At 39.2% G+C, this 19,373-nt stretch overlaps 1 long non-coding RNA gene across 1 annotated transcript in view; it reads left to right on the top strand.

Moving 5' to 3' along the window:
* LOC126013826 (uncharacterized) overlaps positions 1 to 19,373 on the top strand; it is a 518,013-nt gene that overhangs the window by 206,106 nt on the left and 292,534 nt on the right. The gene's annotated exons all lie outside the window — the stretch shown is intronic.

Below are 19,373 nucleotides of genomic sequence, written 5' to 3'. Positions count from 1 at the left end.
GCATTTAAATTAAAATAAAAAGTAACATGTACAATGAGGTATTCACTCACACAACAGAGACTTGTACATATCACAAAGTTCAAGAACAACCAGTACTGGCTCAAATATAGGGAGAAAGGGACACTCTTTCACTGCTGGTGGGAGTGCTCATTTGTCCAGCCTTTTTTTTTAAACAATATGGATATTCCTCAAAAATCTAGAAATTGAGCTCTTATATGATGCAGCAATACCACTTCTCAGAATATACCTTAGGAACACAAAAACTGACAATACAAAAATCACCCTCTGCATTCCTAAGTTCATTGCAGCACTATTTATAACAGTCTGAATCTGTAATTCAGCTAAATGCCCAAGAACAGATAAGCAGCTAAAGAAACTGGTACATCTACATAATGGAATACTATGCAGCCATTAGAAAAAAATGAAGTCATGAAATTTGCCTATACATTGATAGACAGAGGAACTATTTGGTTGAGTGAAATGAGTCACAGGGAGAGGAAGAGATATAGAATAATTTCACTTTCTTATGGGATATAAGAAAAAAACTAAAATATAATGTGGTAAGAATATCCAGAGACAATAGAGAGCAAAACCAGGAAGGCCAATACATGGTAGGAAGCTCACCACAAATAGTGTAGCAGGGCAATTAGATCAAAGAATGGACTACTGTGACAATGATAGTTGGAATTAATTACTTAGGACAACATTGGGTACTGGATGGAAATAAAGTATGTTATCTTTTCATTAACAATAGTGCAAATCAGAGTATTTAAAAAGAAGAAAAGGGACATTGGCAGGAAGAAGTGTTCGTAGGTGAAGGGTGATGTACATTGTAAAACTGTAACTCAATCTTGAACAATCTTATAATCACAGTGTTTAAATAAAAATAAGATACCATATAATCTAGATATATAAAGCAGCTTCTAACTTCTTTATGAAGAATGAATTGAAATAAAATATAAAGCAAAATGTTAGACTCAAAAACTTTCAATGTAGAGAGATATAATGATTATGGCAGTGAGGCACAGAGTGGGTTAATGTGGGAAAATTAAAAAGAGTTGGCACAGAACTTCTAGTTGAATTTGAGGCAAGCTGGAAGCTTTGGTTGGGGAAACAGGAAGATGCCAAGTACTCTCTGAGGAATTTAATCTGAACGTATATATTTAGAAATTATCATTATTAAATTTTATAATGGAGAGAATATTAACAGATGATACTGAAAAAAGTAGAAAGAAAATAGATAAGAGCATCAGCCTATACTCAAAAAATATCTCTGAACTCTCTTGAGTTCTAGGTAGCTCATCGAGAAATAATTATTTCAAGAATTTGTTGATTCCTAGAGTTTCTGATTTATGTCTCAATATTTCCAACATTAAATTCTATTTGATATATTTACTGGTGATTATACTATTTAAGAGGTCCTACAAGGTATTTTGTAAGATAAAATCAAACATAAACTTTACAAGTTTGCTGTCTGAAAGAATATCTGTGATAAGTACAGGCTAGTTTTATAAATGCTGTTAAAATGATAAAGTAAAATTGAAATCAAAGGTAAAATATGAAGTCTTTATGAAGAGCATTCCATTGAGTTGGTATAAGAGAAAATGTATAAATTTGAATCAACAACAAAGAAGATAAAATGAATATGTTTATATATCTAATATTAACTTTATACATATATATATTTATGTTTATTTCTGTACCTTTATAGGTCTAACAATTTATATAGCTAGATATTTATTTTATTTTATTCTTAAAATCTATGATATCATAGGTCAGTGTAATAGCACTTTATACATTTGCCCTGCATGTGGCTGACCCTGATTTGATCCCCAAGCATCACCATGAGTGATTCCTGAGCATACAGCCAGAAGTAAGCTCCAAACACCATGACTTGTAACTCAGAAACCAAAATATTAAAAAAATATATCTACTTCCAAAACACAAAAAATAAAACCAACTTAAATGAAATCTTTACAACACACTCTGCTTTTGGTTCATAGCTCCTCTAGATTGCTGGGTATTTTCATACTGAGTGCAGCTAGATGTCCTGTTGAGAGAAAACAATTTGCTTGTAGTTTCAGTGAACTCCTCTAAAACTGTCCTTTTATATTCAATCCAGAAATACTATGGAAGTTTCTTTGGCACCTAGAATGTAATACCATATTTATATTCTATTTTCCTATACACAGACTTCTCTTTATAAATTATATCTATGTTTATTTCTGTTTTGTAGTACATTTATTCAAATGTATTTAATACATAGAAAAATATTTTTTAAAGGCCTAGCAGAAGATTTAATAAGCTTTTCTTTTCTTTCATTTATTTTTAAGGATAAGAGTTAAAGAAGTTCAACAAAAACAGTGTTAGAGTGACAATTGTTGTTTGCATAGGCACAGCAGAACAAGGGGGACATGGAAAGGAAAAGTCTTGGCTTAAATACAAGGAGACCTTACTCCTGAAATTTTATGGCATAAGACCATTTCTAGGCTCCAGACATACTAGGTTGTCCAACCCAAGTTTTTGTCTATAGTGCCAATAAACCTCCCTACCCCAGTCACTGTTGTTGGTCAGGTTTCTGTAGTTAAAGATCCTGGAATCTCATATCCTCTTAAGCTATATTAGAAATATAATGTGCCTATTTCACTTTCATGAAAAATATCAAGATTATAACTTTAGGATGGAAGGGTATTTTGTAAGTTGATGTTTATACTTTTTAAAATTTTGAACCACACCTATGATGTGCAAGGTTTTCTTCTGGTTCTATGCTCTAGAGTCATTTGGTGTTGCTCTGGACACAATAAGAGTGCAGGGGATTGAACCAGGTTTGGTCACATGCAAAGCAAGTGCCTTAATTCCTGTACTCTTTGACCCCTATTGCTTAATTTTTTTTCTAAGAGGGTTGTTGATTCATGCTAGCCCCTCCCCCACCCTGGCCGAGTTTACTCTGACTTAAACCTGTGATGAAGGACCCTTACCTTAGTAACAGGCTAGTGGAAGAATTTGAGGACACCAGCAACTTCCAGAACATTCCAGGATCTAGTGTTAAAACCAAAATCAGAGGGTGAAAAATGGTGGTGAGACAGTGGCAGCAGTATGGAGGAGCCTGAGACACTGAGAGTAGCTTTTCCCTATGGACCCTGAACATGAAATTCCTGAAACCCCTGGCAATGGGACACCAAACTCCTGGACAAGTATCAAAGGCCAATCACCAGAACAAAAATCAATTTCTGTTGGTTTACAATTCTTTCACCCTAAACAAAGCTGGCTTTCTGACTCTTCCCCAATCTCTTTACTTACCAGAGACTGACCTACATGGAACTAATTCCAAATAAGATGCCTCCCCACTCCGTAGTTTGGTGCTTAATTAAAAACTGCGGTTTTGGTGGGCAGCACTCTCCACTCTACATGTTGAAAGCTCTACATGTTGAAAGTGTTTCACCCTCCTCAGCTTGGTTTGGTTTATTTCTTGCAGCTACCCCTGCTCCAGACCCGTTTTCTCGAGGTTGGAATAAATGGGTATGTGGAGCCCCACAAAGCTCCTAGATATTTTTCTCCAGATTGCCAGTAAACAAACAAACAAAACAAAACAAAACAAAACAACGGGGGAGGGGACAGTTTTAAGCAACAGAGGCAGTGCTTGAAGCAGCTGTGTGGCAGCGTTCCAAGAGAAGAGTGGCCCCTGACTTGGTTTTAAGGTGGGGCTGAGAACTGTGGGACATGCCATGGTCTCATCTATGTGGGTGAGTGTTGTGTATGTAAATATTTTGGGGGATTACTATGTTGCTCACCCTAATCTGTGCCCTACCCTAGGGTGTGACCTGGCATTATGCCCCCACCCTAGGGTAGGACCTGATTCTGCTTCCACCATTGGTTGGTATCTGATCCCACCATTGGGTGGGACCTGACTCTGGAGTATAAGAGCAAGGGTCTGTGGAAGGCGAGGAGCTTTTTGCTGGCTGGAACTGAATCTGAGTCTTTGGACTTCAGTTTTGTCCATCCGAATAAAGCAAATATTTCCACGAGCCTGATTGTCTGCGAGCTGTTTACCCGCCGTTTCAACTCAGAACCGTGGGCTAGACAGGGTGGCAGACGCGTGCTCCGAGCTGGAAGAAAAGGGCCTCATTCTCCATCCCTCCATCAGTCAACCTCTTCAGGGGCTGACCTGCTACATAATGACGCCCGGACAGGGACCTGAACCCTGGACCCTCAGAACTGTAAGTGAAATATTTCATTGGAAATTTCCTATGCTGACCATCAAATGGTTTCTGTGGTTAGTCATGTGGATTTTACCACCCTTAGTCTTACGCATTGGTGCTCTAGTATACAAGTGGATCATTCCATTTTGTTTAAAACTAATTGGTTTTGATCTAAGGACAATCACTGCAGTTGGATGGTTGTGGTCTATATTTCAAATGAAAAGTGTAGTGTCTCTAGCCATCATAGTTTGTGGAATTTCTGTGTTGACTAACGTTATTATTATGAGCATAGTTATTTGCTGTTATTTCTATTTAGAAAATAGAAAGTGTAGAAATGGTGAGGCTAAAACCAGTATAGATAATAAGGAAATTTATCTGACGAAAACTCAGACCAAGGTGCAGGCTGACGAATCCAGCCCCACCATCAACAATATAGAAATTTTTGCTGGAAGAAAAACAACTCAGAATGTTAAGCCTGATTCTAGTGAATTGCTTGACAGTAGTGACTCAGATAATGATCTACCTCCAGTGCTAACTCCACGAAGTATGCCTCCTTCTAGTCACAAAATTGAATCGCAGAGCAGAGCAGATTCAAACAATGAACCACATGCTCGGTCTCAGAGCTCTATTCAGAGTAATTTTGCTAATCAGGCCTTATCCCCTATAGACGGGGTAAATGTTTCTAACTATGTACCCTATCAGATGGAAGAATTATATCGGTTTAAAAGATCATGTAAAGAAAATGGGCCAAAATCGCCATACAGTGTGGAGTTATTAAGACTTTGGAGTCATAACTCATCTTGGACTTTGTATGATTTTAAAAGAATCGCTGAAATATGCCTGTCGTCTAAACAGCGAACTGAATGGGAAATGTACTATTCAGAAGGCGTAAAAGCTAAATTATATAGTCCGGATGGTATGAAAAAGCAAGTGGCAGGTGTTACTCTATCGTATGAATTATTGATGGCAGAAAATCAATTTGCAAATATTCAGACACAAGCAGCTTTACCTAAGGAAATCTTAAATTTAATCATGGAGATTGCATTGTCAGCATGGGAAAAAATTGATTCTAACAGCATTGGTAGAGGAAACTTTTTAAAAATTACCCAAGGGCCTTATTTGCAGAGTTTGTAGGTAAGATTAAAGATGCTCTGAAGTTACAGGTGGAAGATGAGGAGATTAGAAACTTCCTAGTAAAATCTTTGGCCTATCATAATGCAAATTCAGCCTGTAGATTAGTATTGAATACATTAAATGAAAAGTCAGATCTGAATGATTACCTTTATGCCTGCCGTTATGTCTATGTGGAACCCCAACCCCCACCCCACTCAGACTCAGTACAAACCTTCCCAGTTACCAAGGGAACAATGCCTTACTCCCCTCGGGGACAGAACACTTTCCGGAAACCAGGTCTTTGCCCAAAATGCAAAAGGGATCGCCACTGGGCGAAAGATTGCAGATCCAGAAACCTCATTAATAATAACCTAAGTAGAGGTTTCAACACAGTCCCCAGGAGGCAAATCGCCTGCTACCATTGTGGAAAACAGGGACATATCAAAAGAAATTGTCGTCTCCTTATAAATTCAGCTCCCCAAGAACACACATACAAGATGCAGGGAAACGCCCACAGGGCCTCCCCCCAGGCCCTTCCAAATCAGGGGCAAAGTTTACAGACAATAATCCTTCCAAGCCCAGCCCAAGAAAATTCATCACGATAAGGGAATTAATCCACTCTACTTCAGGGAGTGCCGGATTAGACATATTATGCCCAGAGGACATTACAATTTACCCAGGAGCATGCCCTTACATGTTAGAAACTGGCATTGTAGGCCCGCCACCCCCAGATACCATGGGTTTGATTCTTGGCAGAAGTTCCCTCAACATAAAGGGTATATCAGTAATCACTGGTGTCATTGACTCAGATTCTATGGGAGAAATCATTGTAGTTATTACTGTACCAGTTACATGGACCTTTAAAAAAGGAGAAGCGATTGCCCAGATAGTAATAGTGCCTTATGTCAAATTTGGGACTTCAGATAAGACTAGAATTGGAGGTTTTGGAAGCACAGATCCGGATGCTGCTCAAAACCCAATCGTGGCTCTGGTTACTAAATGTAAAGATGAACACCCAATGATCAAACTTCACTTGGAAGGCAAACCCTTTGATGGAATGATAGATACGGGTGCTCAGGTTACCGTAATTTCTGATAAAGAATGGCCAGAAAATTGGCCTCTTCAGGAAATCCCGTATTCCCTAGAAGGAATAGGAGGCCTGAGTTCCTGTCTGTTGAGTACGAGGACTATACTATTTTACGGCCCAGAAAATCAAAAAGCAATAATCAGACCTCACGTGGGCCCATTTTCACCATCCCTGTGGGGCCGTGACCTACACAAACAGTGGAAAGCAGAATTCCACATCCCATTAGCTCCAGAAGAGCCCGAACCTTCTTTTGATTTAAAAACCAAAAATTTTTAGTGGGGGCCACTGCTGTAACAACACCAGCACCAATAAAAATAAAATGGAAATCTGATGAACCAATTTGGACAGGTCAGTGGCCCCTTAAAACTGATAAATTAAAGGTGCTGACAGAATTAGTGGAGGAACAGCTAAGTTTAGGACATATTGAACCATCTTTTTCTCAATGGAATTCACCTATATTCACTATAAAAAAGAAATCCGGTAAATGGAGACTTTTGATGGATCTTAGAGCTATAAATTTATCCATGATACCTATGGGCAAATTGCAGACTGGTTTACCATCACCTGTAGTTATTCCAAAAGAATGGCCACTAATTATAATTGATCTGAAAGACTGCTTCTACCATATTCCTATCCACCCAGATGATAAAAAACGTTTTGCATTCTCAGTTCCTTCTCTCAATAATACCCATCCCTGCAGATGTTTCCAATGGACTGTTCTCCCCCAAGGCATGCTGAATTCACCAACCATGTGTCAGTTTTTTGTAGATAAGGTTTTGAGCCCTGCTCGTGAAAAATTTCCTCAACCCATGATATTTCATTATACAGATGATATCTTGCTCACAATGAACAACGAAACAGATTTACAGGAATTATACTCTTATGTTACTGACTGTTTACAAACATCAGGACTGAAAATAGCTTTAGAAAAAATACAGATAATGCCACCGTATCAATATTTGGGTTTTATTTTGGACCGAACGTCTATACGTCCACAAAAATTTTCTATCAAAAAAGAAAACCTCAGAACGCTTAATGATTTTCAGAGACTTTTAGGTGACGTAAATTGGCTCCGCCCTGCACTAGGAATCCCAAATGCAGAGTTATCTAATCTGTTTAAAACGTTGGAGGGTGACCCTGCTTTAGATAGCCCGAGAAATTTAACAACAGCTGCCAAAAATGAATTGGACATCTTCTTGAGCAGATTAAAAAAATCGTTTCTCTCAAGATTCATCCCAGGAGAAAAGGTATTACTGTTAATCTTCCCTACTATAGAAACCCCCACAGGGGCCTTGATGCAACAGTCAGGACCTTTGGAATGGGTGTATTTACATAACAAACAACCTCGCTCAGTTGTCCCCTACTTACAACTGATTTCAGAGATTATTATCAAGGCAAGACTCAGATCTATATCATTACTAGGTTTTGATCCAGATATAATAGTTTTGCCAGTACCAAAAAAGGAAATTGAGTCAATATTGACAATTAATGAATCTCTACAAAGGGCCCTCTCAGATTTCACAGGAGAAATATCCTCCCATTATCCAGCAGGAAAAATTTGGGACTTTTTAAAGAAAACTCAGTTTGTTATTTCTTCAATTGTTCAGGATTCCCCTATCCCCAATGCCAAGGTTTTTTACATTGATGGATCCCAAAATGGAAAAGGAGGAATAACTGGAGACAACATTAATATGACCATAGATACCAAATATAAATCTGCACAGAAAGTTGAATTAGCAACGTTAATTTACCTATTAGAAAATGTATCTGAAGCCATGAATATAGTTTCTGATTCTTTGTATGTGGTAAATTTATGTCATGTGATAGCCACTGCATCCCTTAATGCTAATAACCTGATCATACAGGACTTACTTAAACAATTACAGCAGCTTCTTCAAAAACAAACTGAGCCCATCTTCATCACACATATTAGAGCCCACTCAGGTCTTCCAGGACCTATGGTTCAAGGTAATAAAACTGCTGACTTGCTAGCAATGCCTATATTTAAATCACCTATTGAGGAACATTCAGCCCTACACACAAATGCTCGCCGTTTACATGTGAATTACCAAATTCCATGGAGGCAAGCTAGAGAAATCGTAGAAAACTGCAACGTATGTGCACCGTTAACAAAAAAGACTCACATAGCAGGAGCAAACCCAAGAGGCTTACAGTCTAACAAACTTTGGCAAATGGATATAACTCAAACAGATTTATTTCCAAGGAAACCTTTTCTTCATGTTGTGGTGGACACTTATTCTCGGTTTATGTGGGCAATTCCCATGTCTTCTCAAAAATCTAAGGCTGCTTGTAGTTTTCTTTTACAATGTTTCTCTGTGATGGGTATTCCATATTCTATAAAAACTGATAATGGGCCAGCCTATGTTAGCAAAACTTTTGAATTTTTTTGTAAGGAATGGCAGATAAGACATCTCAGAGGAATTCCTTACAATTGTAGGGGACAGGCCATTGTAGAAAGGACTCACAGAACCTTAAAAACTCAATTGCAAAAAATAGAAAAAGAGGTTTACCACCAACGGATTTGCTATCTTTGACTCTTATCACACTAAATTACTTTAACTTACCCCAAGGGGAAAGCTACACTGCAGCGGAAAGACATTTTAAAGAAGATATTCAGAGACAAGAAACAACCCATAAACCTATTTGGATCAAGGAGGATGAAAAATGGATAGCTGGCTATCTTCTCCTAAGAGGAAGGGGTTATGCCTATGTTTCTATAAATGATGACCCTCCCAAGGAATTTTGGGTTCCATTACGTCTTGTTAGAAATCGGGCTAGCACAAATGATCAGGTTCAGACTACAAACTCCCCTTCAGAGAAAAAACAGAATACTTCAGACACTAACAGCAGTAATATTACTAAGGTCTCTGGGGCAGGGAACGATTTAGCTGTCACACACCATACAATGAGTGAGACTGATGGTAGTGATAAATCCTTACACTCAGAGATGCAAAAGGAAAGACAGGAACCTGTCTTAACTGGGCTCCAAAATATAGGAAACTCTTGCTACATGAACTCAATATTGCAATGCTTGTATAATATTTCAGACTTAACTCAGTATTTTTATAAAGATCATTATAAAAAGGATATTAACAAGAAAAATCCGATGGGGCATGAAGGTAAATTAGCCGAAGAATTTGGTCGGCTCATCAAAACCATGGGAAATGGATTTCATAGATATATTAACCCTGAAAGCTTCAAAGTAACAATTGGTTTACTTAATGACCAGTTTGCTGGACACAATAAGCAGGATCCTCACGAACTACTGATGTTCCTAATAGAGGGATTACATCAGGACTTGCTTACTGTAAATCTAATGACAGACAAAACTACACATCTCATGGGAAATGAAAATTATGAACAATTTAGTCCAGAACACCAAAAGGCTCATAAATCTATTATTTATGATCTCTTTCAAGGACAATTCAAATCTATACTCCAGTGTCTCACTTGCCACCAAAAGTCTGAGGTTTATGAGACATTTGTTCATTTGTCTTTGGCTGTTACATCTACAGATAAATGTACATTACAGGAATGCCTCTCTGAATTTTTTAAAGAAGAAGAATTAAGAAATGACAACAAAGTTCTGTGCAACAGTTGCAAAAATAGAAGGGATTTTTCAAAGAAAACGTACTTATGGAAACTGCCACCAGTACTTACAATACACTTGAAATGTTTTGCTTTTGATGGCAAACAAATAAAAAAATTGCATACTTATGTAGATTTTCCTTTAGAAGACCTCAATTTAGAGGAATTCACTTCAGAGAATAAAAGCAAGATTAAGAAATACAACTTATCATCGGTGTCAAACCATTATGGTAAAGTTCACTATGGACACTGTACTTCATACTGTAAAATTGCTGCAAAACAACACTGGATCAATTTTGATGACAAGAAGATCAAAAAAGTCCCTAATACATTGGTGAAATCCACAGCAGCATACATCCTGTTTTATACTTCTTAGAGATCTACAATGAACACCAGATAATCATTTTACTTCCTTATCAGTTGCTATTAATGCTCTAGGATTCTTTCCACAGGCATGATCAATGAATATAGATTGAAAATCATGAATCCCCAATGTGTTTCCTTGTAGGATGGATTTATGTCTTAATTTCATTATTGCTCTAGGTCTCAGTTAATCATGAAATTTTACAAATTAATTTAGTCAAGGTTCACCTGAAAGAGAAATTTCTCATCATATTAATGTTTTTCTTTCTAGGTATACTCATTTAACGACTTTCACTCTTTTTATTTTAACATCATTGCTTTATTTCCCTCAATTTAGGTTTTAAGACGCTTACATAATGATAATTTTAGGTGGACTTTCTTCACAGTGCTTCTTGCCTATGATTGATTATCATAAAGTTACTGTTATACAATAACTTTGTATATATACTAATATACATGTATAGTAGAGTTGTCCATGTTTGTATTACGCATGAAATTCTCTTTCAGATCTGCTAGGCAAAAAAATATATATATATATTTTTAGTGAATTTGAAATGATTTATCTAAACAATTGCCGGCTATTACATTTTAAGGAGCTTTTAATTGATTCAGCTGAATTCTCTTTTCTTTTGCTCTATTTTGGATCCTTTCCAACAAATATTTTTTAGTATGAGTGAGTGTTATGGCCATATTTTTTGTGAAGTCTGTGTATGTATGTCTTGTTTAGTGTCTGTCTGTTCTGCATATTTTGTATATAGTTTCCTTTTTCCTAACTTTATCTTCCCCAAATTAGTCTTCCTTATCCTTCCTTCTCTCTTCCTAGTCCTTAACATTTTAATTTTCAGGATTTCACATGTGCAACCCATCTCCTTCACCCACAACTACAAGCTTCCTGATCTCGGCGGGAAGAAGAAATCCATGACTGTTGGAGTTTTACACCATATATGCTGCAAACTTGTTGGAAATGAAGCCACCTGGGATTTGTGTCACAATGTAACACCAGAGAAAAGATCCATGGACAAGACCCACAGTCTCTGGATCCCAGTTAAACTGTGCTATCTGAATTTCTGGTTTTCCATCCACATACAAAATGCTATTGTTGACCGTTTCTACAATGGCTACCCCAAGATTGCACCGATCCCAAAGGAAATACAGAAGCCCAACCAACTTATGATGTAATGATGTAACGCTTGGGGATGCCCCAACACATGGATGACTGTACTGGCCTTCCTTCTTCATTCAGCTTGATGTTATCTCCTGTACAAGGCTTCAACCCGCTTTTCCAGACCCATCAAGTGTCTTCTGCCGGTCTTTTTGGAGTTCCAGACCCCTCATATTTACAGATTGGTATTGAACTCTGTAGAAATTACATCTGTTGTTTTTCCTATAACTGTAATCCTTTGAAGTTATGTTTGGTACTACACTTCTTTTGACTATCGTAATTAATGTTTTTCTATTTTAGTTTTTAATATTAGGAATCGATGTTGTATTACATTAAGGTTTTGCTTTCTTGACTTTAGGTTTGTGAGTTATATATTATTGTCTATAATTTCCCAAATGATATTTTTGTCTGTTCTCAGGGTTTTTTTGCGTGGGCGCATCATAGGCAAAATACTAGGTTTATAGAAGGTTCCATCCATTTTGGATGGGCCCTCAAGTTGTTTATTTACACAGGGAGGGTCTCTGCCTTAAACATTTTGTTTTGGTTTGTGACTTAAGCTCCCATCTATAAATAGTCGACATCAATTTCAGACATTTTATGGACTTCAGACTGGATTAAGAACTAGGACTAAGTTCAGATACCTATTGATCATCATTGCAGTGGCTCCCCACTGTGCAGAGGGTGTATGTGCCTCTTCTTCCGAAATAAAGGCCTAGTTCAATGCCCTCAAAGATGGGCTTTCTGGTCTACCTGAACTTGAATGAAAATGGAGCTGTAGAGATAGCATGGAGGCCGAACATGGAGGTGAGGCATTGGCCTTTCATGCAGAAGGTCATTGGTTCAAATGCCGGTATCTGCCAGGAGCGATTTCTGAACGTGGAGTCAGGAGTAACTCCTGAGCACTGCCAGGTGTGACCCAAAAACGACCACCACCACCACCAACAACAACAACAACAAATAAAGAAAAGGTGCTTCTTCTTGCCTGCTACACAACCTTTCTGGTGTCTCTTCGAAAGATCTATGTACGTCTTAGATTTATCTTCTCAGGAGCTTGTAGTTGATTCCTTGATACATGTTTCTGGTTTTAGACACCCTGTGCTTAGGTTAGATGTTTTTCTTTACATTTTCCTGTGATGCGCTTATGCAAACAGCCGCTCTTTTATTATTGACTAATTTTTCTTTTAATAATTGTAGACAATATTGTTTGTTTACTAAAAACAAAAGGGGGAATTGTTGTGTATGTAAATATTTTGGGGGATTACTATGTTGCTCACCCTAATCTGTGCCCTACCCTAGGGTGTGACCTGGCATTCTGCCCCCACCCTAGGGTAGGACCTGATTCTGCTTCCACCATTGGTTGGTATCTGATCCCACCATTGGGTGGGACCTGACTCTGGAGTATAAGAGCAAGGGTCTGTGGAAGGCGAGGAGCTTTTTGCTGGCTGGAACTGAATCTGAGTCTTTGGACTTCAGTTTTGTCCATCCGAATAAAGCAAATATTTCCACGAGCCTGATTGTCTGCGAGCTGTTTACCCGCCGTTTCACCTCAGACGAGCCTGATTGTCTGCGAGCTGTTTACCCGCCGTTTCACCTCAGAACCGTGGGCTAGACAGGGTGGCAGACGCGTGCTCCGAGCTGGAAGAAAAGGGCCTCATTCTCCATCCCTCCATCAGTCAACCTCTTCAGGGGCTGACCTGCTACAAGTGAGCACAGGAGTCATGGAGAGCCAAGGGAGTGAACGGGGATATGGTAAGCAAGACAGGAAGACCCGTGATTTGGACAGGCAGGCAGCAGAGGCACTGCTGAGAGATGCCAACAAGTGCAGTGGCAGTGACGACAAAAAGCAGTGTTGCCATTGCTAGGAAACTGTCAGGGAGTAGTGCCCTGACTTGCTTCCTACAGCTGGACTTTCAGCTTTGAGTGCAACTCAGACTTATCTGCATGCTGAGATCACTTGAGTAAGCAGGAGCAATGTTAAGTGAGACGGGAGAACCTGCAACTTGGTCAAATGGTCAGTGTTGCAAGTCATCCCCTGAAGAGGTTGACTGATGGAGGGATGGAGGATGAGGCCTTTCTCCTCCAGCTCGGACCACACGTCTGTTACCCTGTTCAGTCAGCGGTTCTGACGTGAATGTGTTGGAAGAAAGCCAACAGGCAGTCAGGCTTCCGAAGAAAACAGCTCTTTATTCCGTGAAGAGGCCAAAGCCAAAAGGCCTAATACGTCCAGGACAAAAAGCCCCTCGCCTTCCACAGACCCTTGTTTTTATTCCCCAGAATCAGGTACCACCCAATGGTGGGATCAGGTACCACCCAATGGTGGGAGCAGAATCAGGTACCTCCCTAGGGAGGGAGCAGAATACCAGGTCACACCCTAGGGTAGGGCACAATCACCGATCAGGGTAGGGTCAGTAACATAATAATCCCATTAAAATGTTTACATACACAACAGTCAGCAGTGGCATGGTTGTGTAGTATTTAATAAATGAAAGGGCTCATTATGACCCATGATTGATGCACATATTTCAAGAAGAAAAAACAAGATAATTTAATAATTATTGTTATTATTTCTTTTGATTTGGGGGCCATACCCAGCCATGCTCAGGGGTTACTCCTGGCTCTGCACTCAGAAATCTCTCCTGGCTTGAGGGACCATATGAGATGCTAGGAATTGAACCCAGGTTTCTTCTGGACCCACCTGCCACATGCAAATGTCCTACAGCTGTGCTATCTCTCTGCCCCCTAATCATTGTTTTTAATATTGAAAATTCATTAATGCTTTTATACAAAGTAGCTATGCTCATATAATGATTAAGCTGGGCTTAATTTGGGTTTAATTTTGGCACAGATATGGGAGGTCTCTGACTTTCCAGTGAATAATGATATCCGTAGCCTAGACAAAATTAAAAGTTTTGCCCCAAGGAAGTCACATTTACTGTCTCCATCACCCAGAATCACCGTTTTTACGATGTCCCTGCCTCATCACTGACCCTTTACAATTCCCTTCAGGGACACTGATCTGATCACACTTTACAAACAATGGTTTGGGGGCTGATATCACCAGGGCTTTTTGGAGCAAGTGCGGCAATTTTCCCCATATTTTTTTCTTCCAGGAGGTCTGTCAGCTAAGTATATGCCCCTAAATGTTGTAGTATCAAGAATAGTGCTTAGAATTTCTGGACAAATTCATTTGTTTGATGCTCTCATAGGAACACACCAATTTAACAGAATAGACGGCTAACAAAAGAGCTTACTAAACTTTGCACTAACACAAATACACTTGCTACTATACTTCTCTCTTTTCTTTCTTTTTTCTTCTCTTCAATTTTATTTTTTATTTTTCTTTCTATTTTTTTAAATGACTGCTTTCACTTATCTGAAAAAAATGTATTATAATCAATTATGTGAACTATGTGATGCATTTTCTTTAAATAAAGTTTTGCCTTTGGCTCTTAAAATGTTAATATTTTTACATTTTGCAATATAAAACAAGATATCACTTCTTCATATGTTTTTATACCTGCAAAAAAGAGATACTGAATCATTAAAGTCAGCGAATGAATGTGTTGTCACTGAAGTCTATGGACTTCCCAGAGCTACCAATACTAAGCTAACTGGTAAAATATCTTTATAGTACCACTCTTTACTAACAAACTTGTAATCGAATAAGAAGTATACTTTTAAATGAATAAACTATGCCAATGCTACATGAAAGTAAAAAGTATACATTTAAATAAATAAATCATTTCAATGCTATGTTTTAAACTTGTTTGATCATTTGATTATTCACAGAAAACTTTTTTGTTTGGTCAACACCCAGTGAAGCTCAGGGGTTACTCCTGGCTATGTGCTCAGGAATTGCTCCTGGCTAGGGGGACCATATGAAATGCCAGGGAATCGAACCATGGTAGTCCTAGACTAGTGCATGCAAGACAAATGTCCTACTGCTTGCACCACTGCTCTGGCCCCAGGAAACTTTAATGTTGATCATGTATAATGTATGTCCTATTACAGGAGACACTGAGGAAGAAAAGTATCAAGCTGCTGAAACTTGATAGTTTCTATTTTACTAAAAATTAACACCCAAAATAATTTCTCAAGAACTTAAAAATAGGGGCTCGGAGAGATAGTATGGAGGTAGGGCATTTGCCTTGCGTGCAAAAGATGGTGGTTTGAATCCCGGCATCCCATATGGTCCCCTAAGCCTGCCAGGAGTGATATCTGAGCGTAGAGCCAGGAGTAAACCCTGGGCACTGCCTGGTGTGGCCCAAAAACCAAAACCAAAACCAAACAAAACAAAAAAAAAGAACTTGAAAATAGTTCTATTCCAGGAACTAAATTTTCATCTAGCTTCAAATAGGCTTAGATGAAATGAACAATTACCACAAGAAAGAGTGGTCTGAGATTTCTGAAGGTCTTGTTCCTTATCAAGACACTTGGACATTGATAATTAATCTGTCACTTAAAACTGAAATAGTCACAGCCAGTTTTTATGTAGTTATAGTTCACAAGCCCCCACATTTCTTTTCTTTCAAAGCTACAGTAGGACTTCACATAATCAGTTCTAAGCAGTGAAGTCCCAGTCTCCAGTCCTCCTGCTAGTTAGCATACATATAAGTTATTATATATTGTCATCGACTTGAAATAATGTGTTTGGGGGGCCTAACCAGTGGCGGTCAGAGACTATTCCTGATTAAGATCTTTAAAGAGTTTTGGGTGAAGGTTGTTTATTTAATTTTTCTTTCCCATCCTTTTGCTTTTAATGTGATGGCCCAGAGTCTTAAACAAGGAAGGTCCAAATGGGGATCAATTGCATAATACAATTGGCAGTGCCAAGGATGCTACTTAAGCGTCTCTGTCAAAGCAGGTGCTCTACACTTAGCTATTTTCTGGTCCCTCAAACTTTCTATTTTATCAGATATATTAGCAGTGCTAGATGGGCTAGTTCTCATTGCTGTTGAGAGAGGACTTTGATAAACTATTTCTTAAAAAAATTAATTAGCCCTTTGAAAGTGCCAAACTTTTCAGTATGAATCTGAGAATATGCAGTTATCAGATTTAAATATCTCTGAAATAGGATGTATTTTAGAATCATTTGCTTCTAAGATTTCATACAAGGTAGTACATTGCAGGGGCCAGAGCGATAGTTCCGCCATAGGGCATTTGCCTTGCACATGGCTGACCCAGGAAGGACCTAGGTTCAATTTTCTGGCATCCCATATGGTTCCCCCAGCCAGGAGGGATTTCTGAGTGCATAGTCAGGAGTAACCCCTGACTATGGAGTGTCTAGGACTATGGAGTGACTAAGTATCACCGGGTGTGGCCCAAAACCAAACAAAAAGTACATTGGGGTTGGAGAGTGAGTATAGGGATTTAGGAGCATGCTTTGCATGTGACCAATCCTAGTTTGATGTTCAGCATCATAAGGCCCTCAGAGATCTCTGTTTGTCCTGGAAACCTCCAAACAATACCAAGGTGGTCTGATTAATCTTTGGCTCTACAGCAATGCACGTTGGGCCTTCCTCTGAACCACCACTACTAGGTTAGCAGAAAATTGGTTTTGGAGAGAACCCCAGGCCTCAAAAGCACTGCTGGTAGCACTTCTTGTCCAATATCTATATACATTTAGGTATTAGCAAATTTTCCAGTGGCCTATAAAAAGGCTACAGAGGCACCAAGCATAGGTAGTGAGAGTGCCTTAACTGTTGAGGTTTCTCATTATTAATCATTATCCCTCCAACTGCACTCCTACTACTACTGCCTCCCTATCTTTCCAGTGTAACTATGCATGTTTATTTTAGCAAAAATTAATAAAAAGAACAAAAAGTCATAATAGATATAGGGCTACTTTTGAATAATAAAAGGTAAAAACAGTAGTATTGTTTTTCTCCCACAGATGATTTAATGCCCAAGTCAGATAAAATGGAATTTGATCTGCCCTTACTGTTTTAGTTGAAAGGCTTTCAGAACCTTTCAAAATTATATTAAATCCTTCTTTGTTAATGTTCTTTAAACAATCAACTATAGAAAACAATTGTCTCATTTGTCTTGGGTTCTTTCCAAAAATGTTTTAGTTCCTAAATCACTAAAAATGTTTATCTTAGTTCCTCTTTTATAATACCCTCACTCCTTATGTTAAACCATGACTCAATTGAAAAGAATCATTTGGCATGTCTGTAATAAGTGGGGAGCTCAGAGTAGATTCTGGAAATGAGAGGATCAGAAATTTTTCTTTATACTGGCCATTATGACAGAGTTCCTTCTTGTTCTGTATTTATTTTATTGTTTATTGTTAAATTCAATATTTGTTGAAAACAGTGAAAGTGTAATGATTATATGCTGATAAATTAACATGCTATATGTTCAGTGGTTTTCAATGTTGAACTGGTGTGTAGGGGAAAGTAACAACAGGGCAGTGTTCAATGCTTCCTCCTGCTTTGGGTTCCCTTCTGACAGATTTCAGGGGCCCATATGCAGTGAAGGAAGTTGAACTTAGTTGGCTACATGCAAGGTTAGTGACTTAACTTTATACAATCTTTCAAGCCCCCAGGTGTCAGAAATTTGATCTGGTCTCCACTGGTTGGTTCCCTTGTTTCACTAAGCATCAATGGTTATTGAGAAATATTTAGCTGATGGATGGGCTGGCCTGAAAAATACAATAAAAAAAAAAAAAAACAACCCCAGCATGAACTATCAGGGAAATTAGACTAGACCTCTTACTGGGAGTAGAGCAAAGTATACATAGTAGCCAACTTTAATATCCACATACCTAGACTAGATGGAGCACTTGGCACAACAATGTCCCTAGATTTTCTATATCTGGAAGTAACTATTTCTGTAGCTAAGGAAAAACACCGACTTCTGTATAATCTTTTACCAAGAGAAGATGAGTCAATTGTCCGGTTTTGTTCAATTGGGTTCATTCAGCCTGTGGCTGTTCTCTTTATTCTTCCATAAATCATTATAACCAAAAGGGACTTTCTGTGTCCATATTACGTATTTGTTGTAGAGCTTTTTCTGAGAACTTTAAGAGACCCTGGAGACAAAAAAAAAATCTTCTAATTTTATAGATAAGAGAATTTAGGTGTAAATTCTAAAGTCTTAGGCTGATTTGGGACAGTCGGTGCCCTCCCAAAGCTTGTCAATAGGGGTAGTCCCCATTTATCTGGGGATCACCACCTTGTTTTCTAGAAATAGCCCCTTAGATTTCGGTTCCGTCTCCCAGGTGATGATGTAACCTTTAACAACAAACTTTATTTCACGTCTATCGATTTGCTCTAGAACAATTCTGAATTCTTCCTCTTTTGATTGGAGCCATAGTTAAAAAACAACAACAACAAACAAACACCGTCTGGCTATGACTCCTTTTGTTTCCGGAGATCTTGGCTCCCTGTTTGGTTGAGATTACGAGACGGCTCTGCCGGACTTGCCTGGACCCAAGGGGACCCAGGTGGTGGCCCTCGTTCCAGTCAGGGGAGCCTGGATGTTGGGCTTCGGGGACGCCCGGTTCCCACTCCCTTTGCTTTGTTTCTGCTGCAAGAGTATCTTCCACCTGGCCCTGCCTGGAGAGAGCGAAGGCGCGCGGACAGGGACCCCATCCGCGGATTCCCCCGCATCCAGCCACCCGGTGTGCAGAAAGCAGGGCCGGAGGCGTCTGGGCGCCCGGTTGGGAGGAGCCCCCGGCGGGCAGCTCGTTCCTCCTCGGACCAGGGAGCGGCCGGCGAGGGCTGGGCTGCAGCGAGGTCCAGTGCACCCCAGAGGCCCTGGAAGGGGGCGCGGGAAGGGCTCCCCGGACGTGGCCGCGGCGCCCGCCCCGGAGGCGGAGAGGCAGCCCGATGGGCGG

The sequence above is a fragment of the Suncus etruscus genome, chromosome 7 (genome assembly GCF_024139225.1).
Source record: "Suncus etruscus isolate mSunEtr1 chromosome 7, mSunEtr1.pri.cur, whole genome shotgun sequence".
In the NCBI taxonomy this organism is placed as follows: domain Eukaryota; kingdom Metazoa; phylum Chordata; class Mammalia; order Eulipotyphla; family Soricidae; genus Suncus; species Suncus etruscus.
This window is presented reverse-complemented; position numbering and strand designations above follow the sequence as displayed.